This window comes from Anthonomus grandis, chromosome 6 (assembly GCF_022605725.1).
Source record: "Anthonomus grandis grandis chromosome 6, icAntGran1.3, whole genome shotgun sequence".
Classification (NCBI taxonomy): domain Eukaryota; kingdom Metazoa; phylum Arthropoda; class Insecta; order Coleoptera; family Curculionidae; genus Anthonomus; species Anthonomus grandis.
In genome coordinates this window covers 29,543,732-29,565,168 of record NC_065551.1, presented here as the reverse complement: position 1 = coordinate 29,565,168, position 21,437 = coordinate 29,543,732, and the positions used below count along the sequence as shown (strand labels likewise).

The 21,437-nt window shown below is 27.5% G+C and overlaps 1 protein-coding gene across 1 annotated transcript in view; it reads right to left on the bottom strand.

The window, feature by feature from the left end:
* LOC126737469 (dynein axonemal heavy chain 1-like) overlaps window positions 1-21,437 on the bottom strand; it is a 101,766-nt gene that overhangs the window by 35,645 nt on the left and 44,684 nt on the right. The gene's annotated exons all lie outside the window — the stretch shown is intronic.

The following is a 21,437-nucleotide window of genomic DNA, read 5'->3' as shown; positions in this document are numbered from 1 at the left end:
AAGGAGATATTTTTATTTTATTAAACATTAAAATAGACTGGGACCTCTTAAAAAATTGTTTTATTTTTAAAGTGGATATAATTTAAAATTCATTGAAAAAGAGATTTATGTCACACTCGACTAATTCCATGACATTACCTTTTCTTGACTTATGCCTTCAAACCAATATTGTATACAAACTAGAAAAATGATAAAAGAAGTCGATTCGGCCCTTTTTCGATCCAGACATGTAATACATGTCTATTTTTTACTAAAATTTACTTTTTTATTTGATTTATGTAATACGCTCATATGATGGTACATTCAGATATAAAGATAATAAAAATTGTGCAGACAAGTGGTTGATTGATACATAATATATATGGGACCGCTTTTTTTAAATTAAAAAAACTAACTAGGTAGAAGATTGTGTGTTTTTCTCATATGTCCATGTTGTCTATAAATAAATTGTAAGAAAATGGGTATCAATAACAACATATAAAATTTTAATTAACCAAATCTGTAGAATAGTCAATAATTAATCTTAAATTTTAAAATGCTTAAGAGGGGTTAAAACATTTATATCCGTAAAGCATTCTTTATCTGTTAATTAAGAAAGCTTATGTTGTCGATCAGTATTTCTGGTAACAGACGATAGAAGACCTCGGATTTCTGCTAGTGACATATCAGTTTTACTATTTAGCTAAATAATTTATAATTGTCAATAAATAAATTACGGAAAAATATTGAATGGAAACGAATGATTCTCAGAGTTCCATTTTTTTGACGAGACAAATTTATATTCCTAGTTGCTTATAATATTTTACATATAAGGATTTCTTCTGATATCTGCTCTTGAATTTATGACCCAGTGGCAAAATTTTAGAAATAGAATAATACAAATATATTTTTTTTTGTGTATTGAATATATGAACGGAAGGTAAATATTTAGTTGAAATACTAAGTGACGTCTTTATTTATAAAATACGTCTCTTTCGATACTACTAAAAGCCAAGTTAGGCAGGCGAGAATCAGAATTAAATTATGTAAATGTGCCCCCAATGCCTCTATTTCATCATGTTACGATCGCACAGCTGTTATCGTAATAATGTTACCAAAATCTATATTAATAGGTTATTAAGGAGTCTATAAGAGTTGTCTATTGAGATTCTTTAGAAATAGAGAAAACCTTCGTGAGGAAATGAATTTTTTGTACTGTTCTCTTTAAATGAAAGAATGCGATCTAGCAAAGAACCCAATATAAAGATAAAACAAAAATAAATACAAATTTTAATTCATCTTTATTTCGATGGAAAAACCCTAATAAATTATAGATAGTATGCATAACAAAAAAGGGTACGATTTATATTTATTAAAAAAAGCAAAACATTCTGCTATGCCTATTGCATTATAAAGGCGTAAAAGTCGTAATGCGTATTCGGAGGGTTCTAGTGTTTAAAATGATATTTTGATATTTCTTTACTATTATTAATTTGCAAAATATAAAATACCGCGATGCCTCCGAACTCCACCATTCCTGTTTTTGAAGGTAGACAATCATGAAACAGAAAAATACCAGTTTGCTTACTTGGTAATTTACATCTATTGCTTATCTAATCTAATTGCTTACGTCTACAAAGGCTTTGCCGAATTTTTAGTAAAGCCTCTAGCTTATATCTAGCTTAAATCTTAGGTTTGGTTTTAGTATTATTTTTATCTTCCTTTATTTGTTTTTATTATGTATCTTGTTAAATTTAATTACATATTATGTTTTCTATTTCAATAATTGTTAGCGTTTGTAATGAGTACAATAAATAAAAAAATGAGTGCATAAAAAATTGTGCGAAGCACCAATACTCAACAAAAAAAGGGTATTTTTATAAACATATCACAAAGTTACTACAATATCACGTTTTAATTCAAATAGATGATGACAAAATGATATGTTAATCATATTGATATTCGCTAACACTTACTTTTTGACATATTCTCATATTACGATACAAAATAGAGCAACTATGGCTTCTGCTTTTACTTTACATTAAACGAAGCGATACCGATTACTGATAATTTTAGCCATATCAGCATTGAATAATTTGCCATGAATGTAGATGAATTATAATAGGTCAGCGCACACCAATCCATAATCAGGGTTAATATAATGATTGACACATGGCCAGCATTGGCTAAATTTTCGTCCTAGAATAATAATATTAATGCGTTACCTGTTATCGTTCGGTAGACCTAAATATTTATATACCTTTTTATTAAGCTTGATGGCTTGAAGTCCAAAATATACACGTAGAATAATAAAAAATTAATATCACCAATTTTATTTAGGTTCTTTTATTTGTATAATTTTATTTTACTGATGATTTTTAATTTTTATTTTAAATAAATGCAATATTTATTTTAGTGTCCTGAAGAAGCGAATACATGTACATGATGACTCTTCCGACAATTTAAATAAATCTGGATATTCATTTCTCAAACTCTAAATCCTACGAATAACATTTTTCCTTGGAAAATTATTAAAACTGTCCTTAATGTTGTCTACTCCCTTTTAACCCTTAATCATTTGAGCGCGTGATCATGAAACTTCAAAACATTTATAACATTCGCGACGCCAATCTGGCCAGTTGCGATTGGCACGCGTAACTTGTTGCTTCGCTGAGATCGCCGGTTTTCGTCCAAAAGTGGGTTATTTTCAGTTTTACGAATTTTTAATTTTAAATATAAAATAAGATATTTTTACCACTAACTCCCGAGGAAGCTGAAAATATTTAACCTTATTTTTGTGCAAATTGATTTTCTTAATATTTACGTAAAATTGTAAGTTTTTTTAATAATTTAAAATTTTATAAAAGAGCTTAAAAATATTTAGTAAATAGTCGAAATACGTCTGTCCAAATGTATATTTATGCATGATGTTAACTGAATGAACATGTAATAAAATTCAATTATTTCAGTTAAATAACATTAGTTTTTAAACTAAATGCTATACTTAAGAGCTTTTAAAGAACTTCTTAGATCTTCCGTCTTCAATTAAAGGATATGTTATTTATGTTAAGAGTTAAACATTTGGAAGTTTAACTCTTAACATAAATATTTAATTTTTAACCAGTTCCAAATGAAGGAAATCAAAATGTTTATTTTTTAAAAGTATTAAATACATAAATTCAAGTTCTTTAGATTCAATAAATTTAACATATACACTTTTAGACTTAAAATAAATAAAATAGTGCATAACAAAAATGTACATGGTTTACATTTAGTTAAAATAGTATAATGGTATCTCAAGCTCTTAACTGATATGCGTTGGTAAAATAAGATTTTTTTACAAAAAAAAGTATCAGTCGAATATTATAATATAATTAAAACATTTTTTAAAATTTTAATGGTAGCAATTTTTATTGCATAGTTTAAACAATGCTTTAACATATTCTAAACTAGGAAGAAAATAATTACTGAGGGATAATATTAAAAAAAAAAACAAAAAAACCAAAGTAATTTGCGTATTTTAAATTTAATAATCGGAATAAAATATACGGCTTTAAATATTTTAACTGTTATTATATTAATGACTATTGTCACTCCTTTAGCATTTAAAATTAACAACTAAAGCGATATTGTAAACTACCACTAATATTAGGTATATTTTTTATATTTTAATACCTAATTAAAATTAGTAAATGTAAATAGATAATACTTAATACTTAATATACAAAAATTACTATTTAATGTTGCACTATTTCTGAACAACTTAACAAAATCTTTAGGAATTAAGAAAAATATATAATTGATAAATAATTACCATTAAACTTAATTTTAAAAGTATACTTATTTACGTAATTTTAGTTACGTAGTAGTTACGTAAATTTATACATTTCTTAAGCTAATCTTTGAAAATGCTTTAAACTGCTATTCAAAGTTAATTACACCTAAATTAATTCACAAATTAAAAACTTTTAATTTTAAAGATGATTTTTCTAAAAGAATTTGTATTTAGAAAAATATAAATTGATGAAAAAACTTTAAAAGTTTTAATTGGGATGCTTTTACCTTAACGCAATTGTACTGGATAAATTTGTGCATAACAAAAAAGGATATGATTTATATTCATTTAAAATAACAGAGCATAGTTTAAGGTACAAGTTACATGTGTTGTACCTTTACTATTTAAACGTAATATTTTATTTTTACTTCTGAAAGGCCTATTGTTAACTTCCTATATCTAAATGTAGTGTTAAATGCAGTCAGTTCCGGGAAAACAAAATTATCTAGATATGTTCCTCTCAGATTTTATATTCTATATAAAAGTTCTAACACAGGAGCTAAAGCTATAGGCCATATATTTTCCAAGAATTTAGCTAATTAGTAATATTATCCCGCATATTCAATTATAATTTAATGTACTTACTAAATATCATAATTCCAAGTCAAATATTTATTACTTAAGAATCTAGTTTAAGCAGTATAAAAATAAAAATATATATTTTCTAGATGTAGTACCATCTGTTTTAAATTTAACTGTTATTATATTATTATAATTTTTCTTCTGACCGCGACTCGGTGTTTCCTTTTTTTTTATTTCTGTCAAAATTCATGTATGACTTGTTTTAATTAATCCAAACAGTGACAATGTTAGGTCTGATAATACTAGTCAGACACATTATTTGCATTTGCATTTGAATTGTTCTTGCTAATAAATTAAAATTCAAACTATACGCAAAAACTATAGCTAAGAGTTAGATGCATAGAAGTCATATAAAAATATGATAAGGAATATATTTTAGTTTATAGATTTTATATTTGTTAAGTTATTGACAAAAAACGTGTGTCTAAATGTATGTTTATGCATGATGTTAACTGAATAATATATGGAGAAGAATATACATTATTTAATCAATGATTAAATAATTTAGTATTTAAATTTTTTGGTCTCAACTTGAAATTTCAGTCACAGTAATACTTTAAACTAATCGCTCTACTTTAAGTTTTAAAATAAGTAAGTTAGTGCATAACCAAAATGGACACGATTTGCATTTATTTAAAATAGTATAACAGTAATTCAACCGATAAATCGCGTTTGCGAAATTAGAATATTTTTTGATATATTGTTTTTATGTTTAATTGTGGCAGTTTTTTATTGAATAGTTTGTATTATATTTTAATATATACTCGACTAGGGGAAGAACAATTACTAAGTGATAATATTAGCTTCTTTCAATTATAAATAAATAATTTTGTTTAAATTGTCAACTTAAATAGGAAAAAAATTAAAAAAATTGGAACTTTTTTTAAAACTATAGTTAAAACGAAGTAGCCATCTAGCCTACACTAAGTGGGATGCTAAGGTTAAATTATGTAATGTAGAAATCCTGCTTTTTGCTTTGCATTCTTTTCAGCTCAAAGGACTACGCATTTTAACACAGGAATTAATGAAGCTTGAAAAACAGTGTAACTAAAATTGTAACGAATATCACAAAAGTCTGGTGTTCACTCTGTTATTTAATTCATTATATAAATTTGAGTCTGTAAATATACCAGATGGTCCTCCTATTTACTAATGAAGGCCTAGTAAAGTCATTCTATTAACACTTTACTCGTGGACTCCTCTATATCAACTGGTCTGTCCTCAGATGTAAAAATTTATGGGCATTAGTTTTAGAGATCGTAATACAAATTCATAATGCATTCGTGATTAAAATAGAATTTGTCTGTTCACAAAATTTGTTTTTAGAACTGGCCATTGTCAACATATGTGTACATTCAAAACCGAAAAAATTCATCTGGCAGGATCACCTTCTTTGAGTTAAATACTTTTCAAATGGTTAGGTTAACTGCACGCGTAACAGCACGACTACTTGTGTTAGAATCCTCTTTAAATCATATATTCTTTCGTAGATTGCAACATTGCGTTCCCTGACGTTAATACTCTAGAGAGTTTACGTTATTTCAAACGTCAATACCTTGTCAAAAGAATGTCGTGGTGAGGTAAACTTCAAGGAGGTATATATTCGATACATCTTCTAAAAAATACTTCCGAGCTTCAAAAGCAATATCGTGCGACACTATACATCATTATCATGTCAGTATACGTATGCATAATAAAACACAAGCATAATAAAGCAACGTAAGTCATTACAGACCAGTCTTATTTATTTGCAGTCATTATCGTGGCAAAAAAGAGGTGACTTATACGGATATAGTGTATAAACGGTCCAGATATTAATTACTGATGCAATGTCTAAGTTTAGTGAACGTCCAATAATACACCTGATCTATAATTTATAACACCAAATAACTGTATATTAAAGCAATTGCGTTCTTATGATTGTTTTTTTATTGATTTGTGATAACCTTATATGATACTTTTCATATCTAAAACCTTATCATTTCTAATTATATATTTGGACTTATTATTAAAAAGTAGTTGAAAAATCTACGAATCTTTACGACATTTTAATATAATTGCCGTTAATGCTTTCTAATAAGAAGGAGCTAAATGGCAGACAATTTAGCTTTGAAACTTTGTTTGAACCAGACAACAGTTAAATATATAAAAAGCTTTCACTCATAAATTACGAGGGCGTAAGGCTTTGGCTCCATTTTTCGTCTTTTTTTACGTTTTCTGCCTTAACACCATTGTTTTACCAGGAAAAAAAATGGTAATTTGGTAATTTAAAAAGTCTCTTATAGTTCTAACTAACTAAATTGTGGAGAAATACCATGACTTTAAAATTGAATACCTGTAAAGTTTATATCTGTATCAATATTTTAAATTAAATTAAAATGAAATTCACCAGTTAGTCAATTTGAAAAAATTATAAGGTCTAATAAATTTATTGTCATGTTCATACTATAGATGAGCAAAAAATCCTATAGTAGAAGTGGATTTCTCATGTAGTTCTTGAACTTCGATTGTCCAAATATGAATGTTTCTTGAATTTTACTTGTAGGTGACTTTCATTATTAAACAAATGGAGTCTGGATATTTTCTTTGCGTCACTAGCTTAACCTTTAAACTGGTTGAATATGATATAGGTTAAGTCTGCGTTTCTGCAAATGTCACCTAGCTAAAGCACTATTCACTTTCCTGTTATAGATATCTGGATTGTTATTATTTATAATATTCTGTTCCTTATCTAAATGGCGCCGCGGTTTTTAATTTAATGTCTTAAAGTTGGTGAATTTCTATTAGGGAATTTTCTAATATATTAGAAATTTTTCTGCTCTAATTTTTTTTTGCTTATTCACTTTTGTTTAAGACACTATGTTTTTTAGCACCTTAATGTTTAATATTAAAAATATTTGAAATATATAAGGAATAATATCAGTATTAAGATTGGATACGTAACCGTTCATCCACTTGTCACCAATATTCGAGAAATTTTCTTATTGTATTTTTTCTATTGTAATGATTCAATTTTTTTACTTTAAAAATAGTTCATGTAGATCATCTAAGAACTAAATTATTGTATACTCATTTAAAATTAGAAAATGAACAGATTCGTTTTACTTCAAAAGCTAAGAAGTTATGGAATGTTTTGTTAATCCTGGGCCACCCACGATATTTACTTACATAAAAAAAAATATGTTTACACGAAATATGATATAACTAAAAAAAATATCTTAAACAACATTTACTTCTTCTTTTTAATCCAAATAGAAGCCATAATTATCATCACAATCAAGAGCTTCACGTAATTACTTTCTTAATTTACGGTTTGAAAATTATTTGGAAATATATGAAAGATAAATCTTTTGAAACAACATTTGATACAGCTTGAAGTATACTGATTATTCCTAATTGAATGAAAGTTTTGAAAAAAAAACAATTGTTATAACCCGGGAAAATTTTAGCCATCAATATATTATATGGGTTTTATATTTATTGACAAATGGCCAAAAAACAACATTGAACTAAGTTAGGTTTACTTATATCGGGTAATTTATGTAATTTTTCTATGCAAAAATTGATATTAACAAAATATAAATTAAACTAGCGAACTATAAAATATTAGATAGATACGATTTATAGCCAATCAGACCCTATACTGATATTACATATAACATTTCATAAATAAAGTAAATATATCTTTGCCTGATACTGCGAGTTGCTATAGGTTTTACACTTTTTAAAACAAATAATTTGCAATATAGACAGGATAATGTGCTGCAAAATTTGTAAATAAATAACAATTATTTTATCCTAAAGAAGAACAAAATATCCATAACAAAATGAAAAATATAGCAACAAGGTATAAAACGCAGTAAGATTTCTTTGTTCAAAAATACTGCAATTTAATTATGCACAAAAAAACTTTTTGATGTATTATTAAGAAAAGCGTAAAAGAACTCCTCATATATAATTAAAGATAATAAAATAAATATAAACCCTTCTGTTCACACAAGGATATTAATTTAAAGAATTAAAATGAAAAGTAAATTATAAAAAAAAGTACAAATGTAATAACGGTAAATCAAAACGGTACAAGTTTTATATGCTTCTAGACTTACTTATTTAATTTGCAAGAAACTGATCCGGAAAAGAACAAAGGAACATCACATACTATAGGAACCCTTTGACAATATTCGAATTATTTGAACTTCAACTTTGCGTACTTCTAATCAAGCTTTCTCATAGGTTGAAATATGGTCCCTGATCATATTGGTAAAATTCGCATTAATTAAATTAAACTAATTTAACTTGCTTCTGATTAATCTTCATATTGCCAATGCCAATTTATATATTAGTGCATTTCAACGAGCAGCCGTCTTTATGCTTCTATGGCTTTTGTACAAGTGGAATTAAAGCAAAGTCTATCAGTGAGAGAATCCCTTCTCCAGGATTTGAATAATAATAACTTCTTTTAAGAAGCTTTGATAAAGCACTATTATTGTATAGAATTAATAGCTATATTATTGTTTAATGAAACCTCAAAAGGCATTTTTTACAAACCAACACAAGGAACTGCACCACTGACATCTCTAAAAGGTTTTTGAAATATAAAAAAATAAACTAAATACTAACAGGAGTTATTCACGCAAACTGGTTTTTATTCTTACTGCACTAAAACAGCCACTCTTTTACATACAATTTATGATGTTTTGTCAGGCTAAAGTGAAAGTAAATCAATCTATAGGATTGTTGTTATTTTTGATTAAGTTGAGTGACTCCTTGATAATAGCAAGGCCTTGAATACCATCGACCACTGTGTCTTAAAAGAAATTGAAGGATTTGGGTCAAACAACGTTACTATTTCCGGAATTTTGCTCCTATTTAATTAATAATAGTTTGCTAAATTTAATTTTATGCAATTAGAGAATAGCTTAATTTAAAGTAGTGTTCTGGAGTATTTTTTTATTTTTTTTACTTTAGATTATTCATCTTCTTTAAAATATTGTACTCGATTAACAAATAAATAAATTAATTTTTCTTTTTAAAAAATGTCATAGTGTCTACCCATAATATTAATTTAGATAATATTGATGCTTTCCACTGCGCATAGTCTTAAACTAAATAAAACTAAAGCTTATGATATGACATAAAAATAGATTGCTAAAAGAGTTTTTTTTTAGAGTTTCTAAATTATCTTGAATAAACTTTACTATTCCCACAATAAATGTACGTAAGAATATTTAGCCTCACTTTATTATAAAATTAGCGATTTTTAGTGAAGTTTTTATTTGGTTTAATTATTCTGTTATTATGGTTAGTATTAATCTAATTAAAGATAGTTGTATAAGAAGCACATGTTAAATACCACTATCTCTTTAAAACTGTCTTATAAGAATTTTCTTTTATAATAATTTAAATACCGGTACTACTTATTATTATTTAAATAATTTTTTTATGGTGAAGAACTTTGGATGACGTTATACTATTGCAATTGTTTTATAAAATTGTTCAACCTCTTCACCCCAAAATATATAATGAAATTAATTTCTAATGCTTTTGACCAATAAGCGTTTTATCATTGAGAGAAAGTAACTAACTTATAAATATCTTAATATTTTTTTAAGTTAGATTTAATTATTTTATAATTAAAGTTTAAAAATTTCGTGCCGCTGCCTTATAATGTTATTTTAGAGATGGAATTTTTGTGCTATTAGAAAATGTAAGTTCTACTATTTTTGGAATTTTTAATTAAAAATGACTGTTTGACCTTTTAGAATTTTAAGTGATGACGTAGATAGTTGGTTTCAGTAGCTGGACAATTTTAAATATTTATGCAATCACTTTTTAATACTTTAGTTTATGTGAAATAATTATCAAGAGTTGTATCAAAAAAAATTAATTCATTTTAGGATTTACATAGTTAAGAAAATTTCAAATTAATTTTCAAGGGTCTCGAAGAATAAAAGAATTTTTTGCCAATATTTAAAATCACTAACATTTTGGGAAACGTCTCGATAAATGTATATATTCAATTAATAGTTTTAGTGGATTTCCAGGTAAACTGAAATGTATCTAAATAAAGTAGAGCGGTTGTTAGATATTCCAAGAAATTATCTAGTATATATACTAAGTGATTTGGAAAGCGAATGCTTAAATTAGCACTTCCCAATTTCTAAACATCAAATTAACTTTTATTGTTTGATAATACCGTATTTGGAATTATTTAAAAAACTATATACTCTAATTAATGTAAAGGATCTGCCAAATTTTCCAAGAAATTATCCAGTGAACTGGAATGGCTGTTATACTAAACGATTTGGAAAGCAAATGTTTAAACATTATACACCGAAATTGCCTTTAACTGCGTAGAACTTCGCAATTTCTGAAAATAAAATAAAACCTTATATTATGAGAAACTATACCCTATTGGCAAAAACTATACGCACTTTTCAAGTTTAATTTAGGTTTAATTAAGTTTAACTTGTTAGGTACTAGTGCGTAATACGTATGTACACATCTTATATTATTATCTTTAAATACATATTCATTCAACGATTTGTTAGTAAATTTTTGGTTTTGGTATATTTATTAACCGTATATGGTCAAGGTATATTTCTTAAACTGTGGAATATACTTATATCATATACGATTCTGTTTATACAATGGAGACAATTTCAGCATTTACAAAAAAAGAAAAAAAGGCAAGAAGTCTAGAAAAAAATAGAAAAGGCATTGACGTGTATGAAATAATAATTATATCAAATAAGACATACAAATAAAAGACTTAAATGTACTCAAACTCGTGCAACATTGCAAATATGCAAAGACAACCTTTTGATTCTGAAACTGTTTGAAATATATTGTGGCGTGTTTTGAACAAATGCATAGTGTTTTAGGTAACGGAACAGTTATTAAATTAATGGCTACAAATTCAGCAAAACGACATTCACAATTCAATAAGGAGCATGCCAAATAGATGTTGAGCTGTTATTAACAACATAACATTATACAATCATCTATTAAGGACTTTATTTTTTCTATTAAATTTTCTTTAAGTTTCCCAATTTCAAGTTTTAATTGTCGTACATTATTAATAAATACTCCCCGTAAAGTACGATAAATTCTTGTGATTTTGAAAATATTTAGCAATATATCCAAAATAAACTCCAAATATTTCGAATTTTAATTTAATTATCTTTTAATCTCCTTATCCCCTATACCATTTTGATGCGCGTATAATGCTTGAAACGTTAAACTGGAAAATTAAATTATAATAACAAACAAAAATACAAATAGCGCTGCTAGAAATTTGATTTTGAATTTGATTGAAATTATTTATATCAGTTTTCATTTGTACCTTATTTTTAATAAAGATTGTGAATATTGTAAATTTTTTAAAAGTCGAAATCCTTTTTTAATAATATGTTTGAAGCTATCGTCTAATATGCTGTCAGCAAATAAATCGACAGCGTAACATTTTTCAGCAAAAAATTTGGTATTTATTTCTATCTGTAATATTGTATGATACACGTGTACAAAATCATATTTTTTATTAATCAGTTATTTCGAGTGGGTCGCCTACGGTGTTTTCATTCATATTACGTACTTTTTACTATTTAAAATTAAAAATGTTATTCAAAGAAATAAATGCACATGACATTTATAAAAAGGGACAGATAGTTTCACGTGAGTTAACTAAACATTTATAGCTAACTTCAAAATCTAATCGATATTCAATTTACTTTTAGAGATAAAACACCTACGCAGGATGTAAGTTAATTTTTTAAATTCAAAATTCTGGGTGCACCAGATAATGATGAAGCTTGCTATATAAGCAACATATTTTAAATATCTGGCTACTTTTTTTTCGAGTGTAAATTCTATTGACAAAAAAGAAGAGTTGGAAGAAGCACGTGAAGAACAAATAATAATAAGAAGAATGAAGTACATAAACCCCTTCTAACGCTATATTTTGTGATACCCTGTAGCTATGCACATTTTTAAGATCAAAATATATTTCAAAATGTTTATTTAATTTCATATTCTTTACAACCTTGTAACAGAGTATCAAGACAATAAATAAAAAAAATCAGACCCATTTAAGTTATGCACAAAAAGGTTTTAAAATACAGTGGCTTGAATATTTTCCAGTTTAGGATATTTCAATTGACAATACAATTTTAGCTTTTAAAGATAAGTTACTAATATTTAAAATGTTTATTTGAATAAATAAGTAGAATTGAAAAACTTTAGTTAAAGCTTATCTTAATATCTTAATAATTAATCCCAATTATTTTAATATATGTACAAGATAATGAAAAAAATTATGTATGACTTATACATGGGTAACATAATTTTTCGATTTGGACAATTTTTTAAAAATGTTGAATCTTTTTGGATCATTCTAGACAAAATCCAAAAAAAATGCCAATAGCTCCCTTTCTACTCATTCCGAATTCTTTTTTTTATTTTTCATTTTTTACATAGCGAAATATTGGCCTTATCTAAGTCGTGATCTAGTTTGATAACAGTACCTAGTATTTATTATAGTAACATTGATTTTACCTTTTTTTTGGATTACCTTTTTGAATACTTAAAAGTCTCTCATTAGTATATTAATTTCATTTGGTTTGATTAGTTTAGCGCTTTTAACTGCTTCATATGATCAAATTATGCTTATTTTGATTAATTCGACCTAAAGCTGGAATACTAAAAGTTATTTATCTAGGTATATTCTGACTCCATGTCGGTAATTTGGGTTATTTTTTGGGTTAGGTTGTGTAGTTTTCCGGCTATATACAGTGCTTTTCTTTGAAGTCCCCCCCCATTTATTTTTTGAACGGGTCAAAAAAAATTTTTGAAACTTGGCATAAGTAAATTGGTCTATAGATACTATTTTTCACTGTAAACTAGGTAGTTGTAAATTCCAAGATGGCGGCTGGGCGACATCTTGAGAAAAAATTTTAAATAGAAAGAGGGGTCGTGTGGTACCTCATTTTAAAGGTCTCAATGAGTACTTTATAACCCTGAAATATTAGACCCATATCTTAACTCGTTTCAAAATGGCGGCCTAATAAAAAAGTATTTTTTTTTATTTTAACGTTTTACATTTTTATGATTTTTGAATAGGTAAAAATCAGTGTACGAAAATAAATGCGTCACTATTTTATTTTGACATAAAAACGACAGTTCTAAATGTCAAAATAACACATAAGCGCCACTTTTAATATTTATTACATGGACTCGGTGGACTCCGTTTTGACCTGTCTAAAAGTAACAGCCAAAAAAATACACTGTTGCGATTTTATTAACGTTTTTAATAATAATATACAAATAATTTATAATTTTTGAATTTTGGATTTAAAGATTAACTTTTTGGTTTCTAAAGATTTAAGTTATAAATTCAAAAATTATAAATTATTTGTATATTATTATTAAAAACGTTAATAAAATCGCAACAGTGTATTTTTTTGGCTGTTACTTTTAGACAGGTCAAAACGGAGTCCACCGAGTCCATGTAATAAATATTAAAAGTGGCGCTTATGTGTTATTTTGACATTTAGAACTGTCGTTTTTATGTCAAAATAAAATAGTGACGCATTTATTTTCGTACACTGATTTTTACCTATTCAAAAATCATAAAAATGTTAAACGTTAAAATAAAAAAAAAATACTTTTTTATTAGGCCGCCATTTTGAAACGAGTTAAGATATGGGTCTAATATTTCAGGGTTATAAAGTACTCATTGAGACCTTTAAAATAAGATACCACACGACCCCCCTTTCTATTTAAAATTTTTTCTCAAGATGTCGCCCAGCCGCCATCTTGGAATTTACAACTACCTAGTTTACAGTGAAAAATAGTATCTATAGACCAATTTACTTATGCCAAGTTTCAAAAATTTTTTTTGACCCGTTCAAAAAATAAATGGGGGGGGGACTTCAAAGAAAAGCACTGTATAAAGTTCTAAGATTCCATTTTTGTAATCTTATTTAGCTGAAACCTCCAATATTGAGCATTTCAGATCTGTCCAGAACTAAAGGCTAATTCGTCCATGTTTTTCCAGCATAATAAAATTTTTGGATGGTTATCCTGGAGACATCTGTATAGATCATTAATGTAGTGGTCTCCTGTTGAAAAGTTCAAGGTACTTTATGGATTTCTGGACTAGAGAACAAATAAAAAATGTTCATATGTCTCTTTTTCAAACCTATTTAATTTATACTATACTTGACTAAAGAGGTGTTTTTAAAACACAATTCAGAAATCAATATTCGAAGCCTTAAAAAATTAATAAACTAACCCTCTGAGAACCCTTTTTCTAAAACAAAAATTACAGTATCCGTAATCTGTCCGTAGCGTGCATGTCTTAAGTTTGCTGTCTTCAAGAATGTGAATTTTGGAAACTGTTGATTAGGTCTGATGATGCCTTTAGGTGTGAAACACGTATTACCATGTAATCATTAATCGTAATATAAGCTTGAGACTTTGACCAAACTTGGGGTTTTGTGTAAAAAATATCCTAATGAAAAAATGGACGACTACTTTCAATTTTTTTCTGAAAGTAAAATATTAGTTTACAGTTAATTATAATCCAAAAACATCCGAAATTTTATAGTCAATGATATAAAATTGAAGAATAATGTCAAAGCATTTAAACATAGAATTTGAAACTAGATCATTAATATCGCTAGTATCGTTAGATAGATGAGTTAATAATTCAATTAATATCAAATGTAGCTACTAAAACATGCTTTATAGTTCAAAATTGTTCTGTATGTGTTACCCAGAGTCGAGGTTATGGCCAAAGTGTAACTTATTTTCCCGAACTATTTTCATGAAAAGAAGTTAAATACCTGACTGTGACAGTTAAGCCATTACGGGAACATAAATCAAGCGCAACTTCTGAACTGCTAATAAATTATCGTTAACACCATATTATTGGCAAAAAATATACCTATATATAAAAAGTTGTAGATATTTATTGTAAATATAAATATAGCAAAAATGCAATAAAATTATTTAAAAAAATACATATAAAATGCATAGCTATACCGAGTATCTACAAAGGTGATGCAAAGTTGCGCAAGTTAAAATTTAAAAAATTAATTAATTATAAACCTACTTTTTGATATTATTATACGAAATAAAGAAAAATTTATAAGATTAAATAAAAATTATTCTAAAGTAATATTAAGGTATACGAGCAATCACAATTTTTGTAAGGCAATTGTATTGTTTAATGCATACTTTAAACTTCTATAGGGCTGAAGTGGTAAGAATATTTTTGTCATAAAAACTATGCAGTAGAAATTAAGACTAAATATCCAACTCCGCCATCAAACAAGCCACGGTATGTTTAGTGTTTCGGAAAATGTCTCGAGGCATAGCATGTTTTCATTAGAAGATGTTTATGATTTTACAATCAACTTGTCCTTTACAAACAGCGGCGACATAATTCAAGTAATGGGGTTTGCGGAGATGTGCTATCCGTTCTCTAATTATTTGCAAGCCCTTAGTATGTACTATATTCCGGTTATAGTTATTGTCGGGTTTGTCGGTAACATACTGTCATTTTTGGTACTGTCTACCACACATTTAAAGCTTCGCAGTTCCAGTTACTATTTGGCAGCACTAGCGGTAAGTAAATTGTTATATTTCTAGGTATTAAGCTAGTTAGTAAATATAATTAATCCAATAGTTGGCCTTAATAATTATCGCGTCTTGAATTTAAATTTATTAATATTTAAAAATTGTCTGATCTGATATATTTATTGTGTGGAGTAAAAATGTGGAACTAAGGATTTGGTAGGCATGAGAATTTTAAAGAAACTAGTGAAATAAATTAAAATTGTAGTGTTTTGGATGAGTTTCCATATTTACGAATTGGGATTACTATTGAGAATAAATGCAATACATGGTTCTATTTAAATAACCTATGCATAACTCTACAGCACATATTTTGGCTTTTTGTATTTATCGTGAACAATGAAACACGGTTTATAAAAGAAATAGTAGTAATTAAAATAAGAAAGAATAGGTTCTACAAATACCCTAATTTTTTTAAATAAATTATCGATTAGATATAATCGTAAAATCGGCAATTTTTTTTTATTATACCAGTAGTTTTAAGAAATTCGAGATAATACGTATTTTAGTTTGCAATAAAAAAAAATATCTACATTTATCTACAAGAACAAAAAATATACCAAGTTATATTGAAAACCGATAGATGATCTGAAAATTTACGAGATCCGTAAGATTTGTTTTAGGTCGCGTTATTTCCTATTTTATAGTTAATAGTGCTTTTATTAGAGTACAATAATTTGAGCGAAATATAGTTTTTTTAGTGTTTCTTTTTCAAGAAAGTTTCTTTTGAAATAAAATGGCTTGTTTTATAATAAAAGCACATCTTGTTAATATGCAATAGAATTCTCGGTTTATCCCATTCATGTTTTAAAGTGAATCTCTCCTCAACATCGCTTTCATTTATTCCTTGAGCTTTATTGAGCTAATAAACACAATATAATGTACACGTTTTATACGTTTTACTGTTCTCTAAGTTGTGAATTAAAACACATAATGCATAGAAATATTCAACTGATTTATTTACACACTCACACTACTAAATACGATCACTTAAAGCTACTAATAATATTTATTTAATATTATTTATGTCCGATTTAAATATCGCGCTGCCAACTGCTTCCCGGTGGCGATGCGGCTACTAATATACTCGGCTGACCATGATTCCGGAAGATTCGCTGACCTTCCATGCTTCCTGAGAGTTTTGGGACCATTGGAATTTTCTTTCTCCTTCTGTCAGTCTTATCGGTTTTACGGAATTAGCAAATTCCTCCATATAACATCGGTAGTAAGCGAATAATCTCAAGAAGCTGCATAACTCATGCTTGTCTTTGGGAACTGGCCAATCTTTAGTCTGGATCTTTACCTTATCAACCTTAACGCCGTGACTGGAAACCATGTTACGCAGACACTGCATAGCCCTTCGAAATAGATGATATTTCTTTGAGCTCAACTTTAGTTCAAAACCTCGAAGCCCCAGGACCACGTCTTGTAGAACACTTTTTCATTTGTTCCTCAGACGATTTTCCTACCACAATAATGCCATCAAGGTAAACCACACAGTATCAAGGACAGTCTATTTAAAATTGTGTTTATTAGCCGCTCAAAAAGAGTAGGAACATCCAGCACTCATCGCAAAGGTCGAATTTTAAACTTCACCAGGCATTTTTATAAATTTTTGTCCGACTTATTTTTACCAATTTCCAGCTGAATGACATTCAATTTACACCCCACATCTGACACCAATGTAGCGTTTTTACCGTTCGTTAAGCTATGAGTTATAGTTTAATTTATTTACCACAATTTATGTACGATTTAAACATGGCGCCACTCTTCCGAACCGAACTAAACTGAACTGTCAACTGTCCTAGCGGCGACGCGGCTCCTTATATACTCGGCTGACTATGATTCCGGAAAATTCTTTGACATTCGACTCGTCTACAAAGACATCGTGCGGTGTGCACTTGTATCATTTCAGAATCACGGAGAACGACTGGTATTTGCGGTGTTGCAATACCGTTACAATATAGTGTTAACTACTGAGATATGAATAAAATATCTTATTTAGGTCAAACACGCTCAGAAGTTCAATAATTGATGCAAAAATGTGTTGTATAAAAAAAAATCCTTTTTTCCAAAATATCAGGATGGAAAGCGTATGGAGCAAAACAAGATTGATATTGAAGAAATTGCTAATAACTTGGATATTTGAATCATATTTGAGTAAAATATTTTAAAAAGACCAAAATATGTTATGCATATTACAAAAGCATATCTACTGCTTAGGATCAAATATTGTTAATGTTTTATCAGGGGAGATTTAGACTATTAACATATAATTCAATTATAAGAACAGTACAAAATAAATAAAGGGATTAGAGAAACTAGAACTAATTTAATTCATTGAATGATAAGAATTGTGTAGGAGGATAAGAAGTGGTAGGAATAAAAATAAAGCAAGATACACTGTCGTTAATGATAATTTTTTTATCAATTCATTTTAGTTAAAACACTATAATTAATTACGTATATTTTATTAATAAAGTGGCATTTTTCGTACCATTATAAAATAATTTAGCTTTTTACAAGTAAAAAATTTTCCTTTATAATATTAAAACCTTAATTTTCTTTCTAGTACTTATCAGTTAACAAAGTTTTACATAAAAGCTTTTAAAATTACTTGCTGTAAAAAAGGGTAATTTAATATAAAAAAAAATTAACAGATAACTTCCTTTTATGTAAGAAGTAATTAATCGCCCTATATTTCCTAAGTTTGATACTCTTCTTGTCTTTGGTAATTTATTCTTATATTAAATTTGTAACTTTTATATTGCGATTTTTTATCATAGTACATATTTACATAACTAATTAAACTAAAGTAATGTATTTAAGAAGCGAAATTAATAAAGAATCGCTTCTTTATAATTATGTTTATTTTAAACGTAGCTTAAAACTGAGACTCTTATAATTATAAGAATGGACCAATACTTTTTTTTTAATTATAAATACTTTTTTTAGGTTTCCGATTTTGGATTTTTAGTGGTCGTCTTCGTCGTCTATTGCAGTGCAAATGAAATATTTGAACTTTACCACAAAGAAGGATTTTGCCAAGTCTTCATCTATCTTGGCCAAGTATGCGCTTTTCTAAGCGTCTGGCTTACAGTGGCGTTTACTACAGAGCGCTTCATTGCAGTCAAATATCCACTGAAACGTCAGTATATTTGTACAATATCTCGGGCCAGATGCATAGTGTTTGGAATTATTGCGGTTGCCATGTTGTCCCAAGTGCATCTCTTCTGGGTAAGTAAACAGTAGATAAATCAAATTATATTTTAGAATTTGCCATTTAAACAAATGGTATTATAAACTGTTGAAGGTAGTTATAATACCGTATCAGCAGAATCTCAAGCTTTTAGTTACTTGGAGTGCTGCATTTACTTTTTCATTAGAAGAAGAAGAATAGGTGCTACTAGTAATAAAATTTAGAATTTTACTCTTTTACCACAAATTTTGTAAGAATTTATTTAAAATTTTGTCAAATTTTAATTTATGTAGAAAGACAAAACTACCGAGTAAAGGATTTGCTCTATCCCTGCTCTTAACCATTCTTTGATAACCTTGGTTAAAATATTAAAAACTTGGGGATAAAAAGTTTTAGAATATTTGACTCATTTTTTCCAGCCTGCATCTTACATATGCAGAGATCACATCAGTATCACTGCAGGAGGTTTCTTTCCATCCAAGATCAAAAGTCTGAATTTTCTTCTGTGGGGAAATTAAAAGTTACTTGTCTTTGTAAAACCGGTGGAAAGATCTCAGGACTAGGTAACAAGCAAGTGCTTATTAAAAGGCATCGTTAAGAAAGTAATTAAGTCTATTTAAACCCAGTATATTCTACGAAAACAAAAACGAAAACGATATCGGGTGACAAAAAAGATAAAGTGATAAAAAACATGTTTCAAACTTTTGATAATTTTGGTTATCTCCGGAATAAACGCAATTTTATTAAAAATTAAATGACGAAACTTTAATTATCGTAACGATAATTTAACCGACCTTGTATCTTTTACGATTTCCATCTTAATGATCAACTCCTAAATTTGGTATAACACTACTATATGGCATTTAATGAAACAATAAATATTTGTTTATGGATTCTTTGTATATTGGTAATCAATTAAATATTTATACTGAAGTCTATATATACCTATACTCTTTGTTTATATGAACCCGTTATAAAAATTAGTTTTTATAAGCTAAAAATACTAAATTGCTTTTTAGGTATTATCTTCTCTATATTTAGTTTTTAATAAAAAAATATTTATTTTATTTTTAGTCCATTTTTAGAAACTTTTATTGAATATTGTTTCTATATAACTACGCAGCAGCACCATGTAATAAAAAGATAAAATAACAATCAAACGGGGATTTTAAAATTTAAAATTTTATTCCATTTAAAACCTGTTATTGAACAAAGGTGTCCATAATTAGTCTAATTTTAAAATATGATCGTAATTTATAGTGATTGAGCATTGAGAGATGATTGAAAAGATACATTTATTTTCTGAATAAAAACACTCTCAATGGGTTCTTTCAGTAGAGTGATTTGAAGCTTAATTTTAAATTTATATTTAAGAAGGAATAATAACGCTACTTCTCTCAAATGATCCTATAAAGTATAGATAACCGACTTCGTAAGATTAAATAAAGGTGGGAATAATTTAAACCGATAGGGGTAATAAGTTAAAAAAACGATCAATAAGTTTGTCCCTAAAAATATCCCGACATGTTTTGGGCTTATCAACGTCCATCATCAGAGGAACAGTTCTCGAGGTTGTAGAATTAGAGTATTAAAAAAAACTTTGAACTTTAATCATTTATTAAGAAAAACTAAGGAAAAAATATTTTATTGAAAAAAAACTATAAATTGTATAAAACATGTATAACTACTTTTAGAATAGCTTATCATCATTAAAAAGGTTTCGATAAAAGACAAAACTAAAGAGCAGATGCAGGTGATATTAAAATGCCCTTAAAGTGGAATAAAAAAGTTGACATGAAAATACTCTACATTTATAATAAATTTACTTCCTAATTAATACAATGTTTTATTACGCATGCCTTAACTGTGTATTACGCACATATGAAGTTAAAACATATTTATTGTATGTAAGTAGCGCGATTTGCTCTACGAGTAAGCTCTAACTAATGTTATTATAATGACCTATTGGTCCGGCCGTAATCGGATAACAAATGGAAACTATAGGATTGGTATAATTAGCATTTGTTATTCACAATTTGCCACTAGTGACAATTTGGAGCTAAATGGATTAATAATTAAAAATGCTTTTTAAAATATAGAAATTTAACTTAACTATAAGAGACTAATTTTAAGCACCCTTTTAAAAACAAGATTAATTTGAAATTATTATTAATAAAAAAATTTGAATTTTTTTCAGGTTGCTGG